This window comes from Panthera onca, chromosome B4, assembly GCF_046562875.1.
Source record: "Panthera onca isolate mPanOnc1 chromosome B4, mPanOnc1 haplotype 2, whole genome shotgun sequence".
Taxonomy (NCBI): Eukaryota; Metazoa; Chordata; class Mammalia; order Carnivora; family Felidae; genus Panthera; species Panthera onca.
Window position 1 is genome coordinate 94,674,028 of NC_138345.1, and position 7,875 is coordinate 94,681,902.

The following is a 7,875-nucleotide window of genomic DNA, read 5'->3' on the forward strand; positions in this document are numbered from 1 at the left end:
ACCACACAAGGCTGGCCTGCAAGCAGGATTATACGATAAGAACAAAAAAAAGCCAAACCAGTCTACTCATTTTTGGACCTGTGTGGGAACTGTCCTGCTTTCCCCATAAAGTCTCATGATGTGAATAACAAAGTTTGTACCCTCTTGATGTGTGAGTGGTTAATAGTATTGACATCCAAACCAAATTTGGGGTTAGGGAGTGCATCTGAGGGGTGCCCACAACATAGGTGATAAAATTTCATCCAGAAAGTTTCTATTTGCTTCCAGTTAGTTCGTGTCAAAGTGACCACTGCCAAAAGTCTCCTCTTGTTATAGTTGTTAAACCAGCAGCATTTTACTCAGTCTCTGCTTGTACCTCCAATCCTCAACTTAATGGCAGGCACCTGGAAGCTTTCTGGAACAAGTTTAAGTGGGAATGCAACAACATTTATCTGATTTTTTCTGCTGAGCTACTCCCGTTGTCTGGCCAGCATTACTTAATGGAGACTCTGGAGAAAGATTCTGCATGATAATGTCCCGCTGTTTGGGGTAAAGAAGCAGTGGGCTGCAGGGCAAAGGCACAAGTCCTGTAACAAAGCTGTGTTACCCTATTTATAGACTAGTTCTTGTCTCACTCAACTATTTTCCATGGTACTTTACTAAAAAACAGCAAAGAGCAGCCAATCCGCATCATCACCGCTTTTTCCTAATCGCTCTCTCCTTTGCTACTGGCCTGCCTTCTGAGTTGGTGCTGGTGATGATTTTGTACCTAATGATTGGTCAGAGCATAACAAGAATCTCTAGTTTTCCACCCTGCAGTCTGTTTCCTCGCTGCCAGCTGCCTGGCAACAATGCCAAAGCCACGTATTTTCGAATTTTGTTATGATGGGAGATAATTTACCTTGCTTTTCTCTAAATGGTCTCATCTGGCAAGACGTCCTCATCTATTACCTCCTGCCCTCACCTGTCCCAGGCTCTGAATGGACATTGCAATAGCTCTGATGCATTCTTAGGTCTTTGTCACAAGCTCAATGATGGGCAGACAATACAATGACAGAATGAATAATGGGACAAAATATGATCAGACAACATGGGTGGAGAATCATTTACCTGGCTCAGATAATTTATCCTTTTGAAAAATGAACTGAAATATATCAAACCATATAAAACCCTTTTCCTAATAGCTCAGCATTGGCATCACATAGCCTACAGTCCAGATGCACTGTGGTCCTCTCAGGGTCTGTACATATGGGGTCCTGTGCTGTGGCCTGAACCCCTCTTCTCACCATATTTGCATATCTGTTTCTTCTCGTCCATTAGGTCTGAGCTTAAATATTGGCCCTTCCTAGATGCCCTCCCCAACCACCCTATGTAAGTAGGCTTCTCCGGTCATCCTCTTCCTCTTGCTTTCTTCCTTTGTAGTACCTATTGTTGTTTTTGTTTATATATTTATTTGTTTACTTGTCTGTTATCTCTCCCATTAGGTGATAAGCTCCACAAGAAGGTAGAATAATGATAGGATTTTTTTTTTTCATCATTGCACGGTGCCCAACACAATAAGGTGCTCAATAAATATTTATTAGATGGATGAATGAATGAATGAATGAATGACTGCTCCCAGGATCCATTATGTTCTTTGTACATATTGTTTCTTATATCCTTTCCTGTCTTGGGAAATATTACCTTACCTTCAAGGCCCAACCTCTTCCGTGCATCTTACCTACAAAATTAATCACTTCCCTCTCTGTGATCCCATAGCAGTTTGTACATACCTCTATTATTCTAAGACTTTAGCATGTATTGTAATATTTTATCATGTATTGTATGGCTATTAATCTCTGACTCTTCCTTACCTCCTCACCTTTTGAGATGAGAAACATATTGATTTATTTTGTCCATAATGATAATAATAGTGACCTCCAACTAACACTTATTAACTGCAAACGTTTATTCTTTCATACTGTTTCTGAACATCAGGTATCAGGAAGTGGCTTAGCTATAATTCTAAATTATTCTTGGTGAAATATTGCCAATTAGGAAGATAAGTGCATGAGTTAGAGGAGTTATATGGAATAAACATAAGAAGCAAGAGTCCAGTAGAATTACAGTAAGGAAAATTTTTTTTAAATGTTTATTTATTTTGAGAGAGAGAGAAGGAGAGTGTGGTGGCAGGGGGAGGGCAGAGAGAGAGAGAGAGGAAGAGAGAGAATCCCAAGAAGGCTCTGCACTGTCAGCACAGAGCTCGATCTTTCGAACCGTGAAACCGTGACCCAAGCCGAAATCAAGAGTTGGTGTCTTAGAGCCACCCAGATGCCCCTATAGTAGGGAAATTTTGATAAGAACACATTATTCATTTGATAGGCATTTTAAAATAGAAAGTGAGCAAAGTCCAATTGTCTGTCTTTTTCGACTGACATGAAGAGGCTTCCAAAAGAGTCTTTGAAGGCTTGAGGAATAGACTTCACAGTAACTTTAGATCACTTTCAAGAGTAGACAGTGAAGCGTATGTGACTCTTGCTCCTTCCTCACTTTTTGTGAATAACCTTAAGTCAGAAATGGGGGAGTTAACTTGCAAACAAAGACTGAAATTGGGAATAGTCCCATTGCCAGATCTTTAATACCTCAGGGAAATGTTTGAAAGAGCCCTAGAGACCTAGGAATTGGAATAAACTAATGTCTTTACAGATTAAACTCCTAGACACATCATGGGAGAGAAACTCTGGATTGAGATGCCTGTAGGTGTTGTTAGGAGAAAAAGTATTGGGAAACAATTGTGCCAGTGAACAAACTGAAGGAAAAAAGAATACAGTGAGTGAACAATAAAGGTGCTCTGAGGGAGAGCCAAGTAATCAGCAATTTACTCTTGAATTCTCCGTTGAAATTTCTTTAAATGTTAAATGACAGCTTTGCAAATGTTTTCTTTCTTTTTCTTTCTTTCTTTCTTTCTTTCTTTCTTTCTTTCTTTCTTTCTTTCTTTCCTCTTTTTCTTTCTTTCTTTCTTTCCCTCTTTCTTTTTCTTTCTTTCTTCTTTCTTTCTTTCCTCTTTCTTTCTTTCCCTCTTTCTTTTTTCTTTCTTTCTTCTTTCTTCTTTCTTTCTTTCCTTCTTTCTTTCCCTCTTTCTTTCTTTCTTTCTTTCTTTCTTTCTTTCTTTCCCTCTTTCTTTCTTTACCTCTTTCTTTCTTTCTTTCTTTCTCTTTCTTTCTTTCTTTCTTTCTTTCCCTCTTTCTTTCTTTCTTTCTTTCTTTCTTTCTTTCTTTCTTTCTTTCCCTTTCTTTCTTTCTTTCTTTCTTTCTTTCTTTCTTTCTTTTTCTTTCTTTCTTTCATAGTGGGTGCTACAATACCAACCTTAAACCCTGGCATTATTATATCACCACTCCCTCAGTGTCAACAAACTTCTGCAGTAGTGGGTAGCCCGAATGATCCTGGGCACTCTATGTCCCAGCCCATAACTTTTACCCTTGGACTTCAATCAAGGAACATTCCGTTATCCTTTGTGACACTAACCTGCTAATTAAATAAGACTCCATTATGCAAAAGGATCTGCAGAATTAAGTGTTCCTCTGAAGACCTCTTCCTTGAGATCCACAAGCCCTTCCCTATTCAGACTCAAGTCAAAGCTAATTTGGAAACAGACTTACTGGTATCCTTCTGTCTAAATCAAATCCAAATTGAAGGTCTTCGTGAAGTTCTGGACTCCTTATGGATTAAAAATTCTACCTAAACTGATAGAATTTTGAGGGCTGAATCCATCAAGATTCAATATTCAAATGTTATCCACACTTGCATAATAGCTTCTAAAAAAAACAATAAGCAAAGGACTGAAACCAAGAGTTGAAACCTTCCAAAAGACTCATCATAAATTGTATTGGTCCTCGTACAACTTGTCCTCCTTGTCAAGAAACTCAATGGGTAACGATTAGATTTGTTCGGGACTTCAGGGTCATAAATAAAATACCCATTCCTTACTTCCCTGTGGTAGTAAGCCCAAATACTATTTTATGGGGTTATATAGTCTAGACTCTTCCATCTGTGCTATCCTTTCTTTCATAGTTCCTTAAGTGAGATTGGGATAGGTAAACTTGCTCAAGCTTTCCTGCGAGTCAACAATATGCCATGTCAGTTACCCTTCAGTAATTTAACAAGGTTCCCTCCTACTTTTTTTTCTTTTCTTTTTTTTTTTAAAGATTTTATTTTTAAGTAATCGCTACACCCAATGCAAGACTTGAACTCACAACCCGGAGATCAAGAGTCACATGCTCCACCGACTGAGCCAGCCAGATACCCCCCTCCCACTTTTTTCTCACAAGGAATTATGGGCCTTAAGTTTCCCTGAAATTCTTGTTTTACCATCTTAACAGTTTTAACTCAGAAAAGATTTTATGTTAGAAAGAATGTTATAATTTTGTCAAAACAAATTATATCACCTAGACCAAGATTATTGGCAAGGAGGTAAATCTCACTTTATACAGACTCAAAGTCATTCAAAACTTTCCCAGGCCAGTCATTCATACTTAACTCAGTCTGTTGAGAGGGTGCCTGAGTCTTAGAGCTACTGCAGGCAATTAGTTTCGAGCTGTTTTAGAATTAGCACACCTCTGTGATTTAACCAAGTTATCAGTAGTCAAAACTCTTCCTTGGGAACCTACACTTGAGCTGACATTTTGTGATTTTTTTTTAAAGTTCATTTATTTATTTTTTTGAGAGGGAGCGAACGGGTGGGGGGCAGGCAGAGAGAAAATCCCAAGCGTGCTCAGCGCTGTTAACACTGGGCTCCACCTCAGATCTCACGAGATGTGAGATCATGACCTGAGCTGAACCCGAGTCAGACGCTTAACTGACTAAGCCACCCAGGCGCCCTGACATTTTGTGTTTTAAAACTAGCTTTTTAACATCTTCTTACTCTAGGTCAATTTAAGTGTCTTCAACCTTTCTACATATTAATGAATAAACAATCTGGACAAAGCTTTGTTTTTTTAACTCACTTGTATGGTATTGTAACTGGGTCCAAGGGTGTGAGAGCACCTGGCTCTGGGGTCCCAAACAGACCAGATTGGGCCACTCCTGCCACTGATAAAATCCAAAGGCAGAGGGAGGAGCAGTGGGGAAACCAGAAAGGGATTTATTTCCGTAAAGCCAACACCAGGAAGACAGAGGACTAGCATCTTCAGAGACTGTCTCCAAAGTGCTGACAATATTTGCAGGCTTCTATAAGGAAAATATGAGACAAATCTGTAGGTACATGCAGGGGGGCTGGAAAGGTCAAGTCAACCATTATCTTGGGTTCAATCACGCAGGGTCTTGCCGGTGTCAGGGCATCCCCTATTGCTTGAGGGATAGTTTCAGTTCCCCTCTTGAGATGTTTTGCCGCCTGGGCAGATCTTTTGCCTGAGTTAAGAGATAAGCTGGAAAGAACCTAATCAATTAGAAAGTACAGGCTGAGGTCAAAATGGAGGTAGTTGAAGTCCTCTTTCCGTATTTATCAGAGAAAAGCTTGCTACGGCTTTTCTCTTGACCCAGTGGCAAGAGCCCACCTTCCTAGTGTGGCAGGATTTTTTACCACATTTCCCGGGATTCGTTGTCTCACTGCTTTGAAGAATGAAGAAGTGGACACAAAATGAGCAGCAGGCAAAAGTTTATTAGAATATAAGATTATAAAGGAAGAGTAGGAGGAAAGATCTCTTTACAGAAAGAGGGCATGTGAAAGTGAATGCCCGAGGACTATAGGTAAGGGTCCTTGTTTTGTAAGGTTCTGGTTACCCCCGTCTTGCCTTCCCCCTTGTTCCTTCTCAGGTTCTACCCTTATTAGCTTGATAGCTCTAGGTGCTGGGTTGTCCATTCCTGATTGTCTAGTTCTTCTTGTATGAGGGGTGGTCTATGGCCATACTTAGGTCTTTTGTCAAATTCCTGAGGGGAGTAGGTGGGGTCTGTCACATTCTTAAGAGGAACCTTAGGTCTACTGTGGTCAGACACTCCCAGCATTGTTCCAAAATAGGTGTTTTTCCCCACCCTCAGACCTCAGGTCCTAATCTTTTCCTCTCTGCCTACTGAATCCTATCTTCTCCCATCACACTAGTCTCAGGGTAACAGTACCTGCAAATACATTAGTGAAGACTACTGCTAACTAGGGTCTCCCTCAGTCTTGTGGACCCTCATGGTGTACAATCTTTGTTGCTTACTAAAAAGACACTATATTTCTTAGCAGGTAGGCTTACCTGTCATGAAATTCTATTACTTTCTCCTTCACACATTTCCTTCCCTGGTAATAATACTGCTTTCCCTTTTTTTTTTTTTTTCCTTTCCTCTTTTACCAGACGGGTAACTCATGACTGCCTAACCTCTGTCTGAGAACAGTCCATACCCTGAACAAATATATTAGAAACTCCTCTAGAAAATCTAGAGTTAACCTTGTTTGTTACCAGGTCATACCATAAGACAAAAACAATAAATTATCAGGCTGGATATGTCAAAAAAGACCTCAGTTTGTCACCATCTAGACCCTAAGACCTGACCTCTACTGCCCACTTACTTGTACTCACTGAGTATATTTTTGCCTAAGCTCTTCTTTCCAGTTCATTTCTTAACTCCGGCCAAAGACCCAATGGGCATAATATTCTGTGATGGAAATGTAAACTACCCCTCAAGCAATAACTCCAGTGGCCCAGGCCACCCAGACCAGTTTGAACTCAACACCTGACTCCCACCTGCTCAGATGGACCATGGAGTGACTGATAGTTACTTTTACCTCATTAGAATACTAACATTTCTGCCAAGGAGGAGCACAAGCCTCATTTACATAACATACAAGTACAGGCACGTTTCCTTCAGGCGCATGCGCGACCTTGCAAAGGTGTACCCACCTCTACATACGATGACAAATCTACCCCCCCCCACACACACACACACCTTTTTTTTGCCTTCCCTATCTAAATATTCATCCTAACCCTAAATAAAAGGAATTCCATTCATCCTCACTTGGGGAGTCACAGCTTTGGGAATTATTCCTCATGATCTCCTTATTTGCTACAGATAAAGTTTACTTTGTGCGACAACTCTACCTGATGTAGTTTCTATCTGTGAGTTACCAAGGAGAGAACTCCTATTAGTTTGGTTACAAATTCACTCTTAGAACAATGACCCTTTACTGGAGGCAAAGTAACCTAAAGGCTGTATGCATTGTATTCACCAGGACCAGAACTTGTCAACTGACTAGATACAAGGGAGTTAATATCTATGGCAAGAAGTAGGGAATGTTTTGGAAGTAACTAAAGATGTAGATCTCTGCATGAAAGAAAAGTAAAGGAAAATGGTCTAATGATTAAGGAACTCTTTAAGTGTTCTGACAGTTCTTAAGGATGTGGATTCCATTAAAAAAAAGGGGAGGGGCGCCTGGGTGGCTCAGTCGGTTAAGCGGCCGACTTCGGCTCAGGTCATGATCTCGCGGTTCGTGAGTTCGAGCCCCGCGTCGGGCTCTGTGCTGACCGCTCAGAGCCTGTTTCCGATTCTGTGTCTCCCTCTCTCTGACCCTCCCCTGTTCATGCTCTGTCTCTCTCTGTCTCAAAAATAAATAAAACGTTAAAAAAAAAAATTAAAAAAAAAAAAAAAGGGGAAAGGGGGATTATGTGAAGGTTAAAGGAAATGCCCTACCTGGTCATTATGACAGAAAGGCAACTCCTTCCAAGAACCTGTTTCCATAATGTCCTAGAAGGCCAAACCTATTTAAAAATATGAGGGATTCCCTCCAAAATCAGAAAGAAAAAAAAAAAAAAAGTTCACCCGTTAAGGACAATAGTTACATCAAGACTTATCTCACGGCCCTCATCTCATTGCCTCATCAATCCTCAACTATTACCATACAAACTTGCCTCAGTCCCAATAAATCCTTAAAGAACCTTAAAA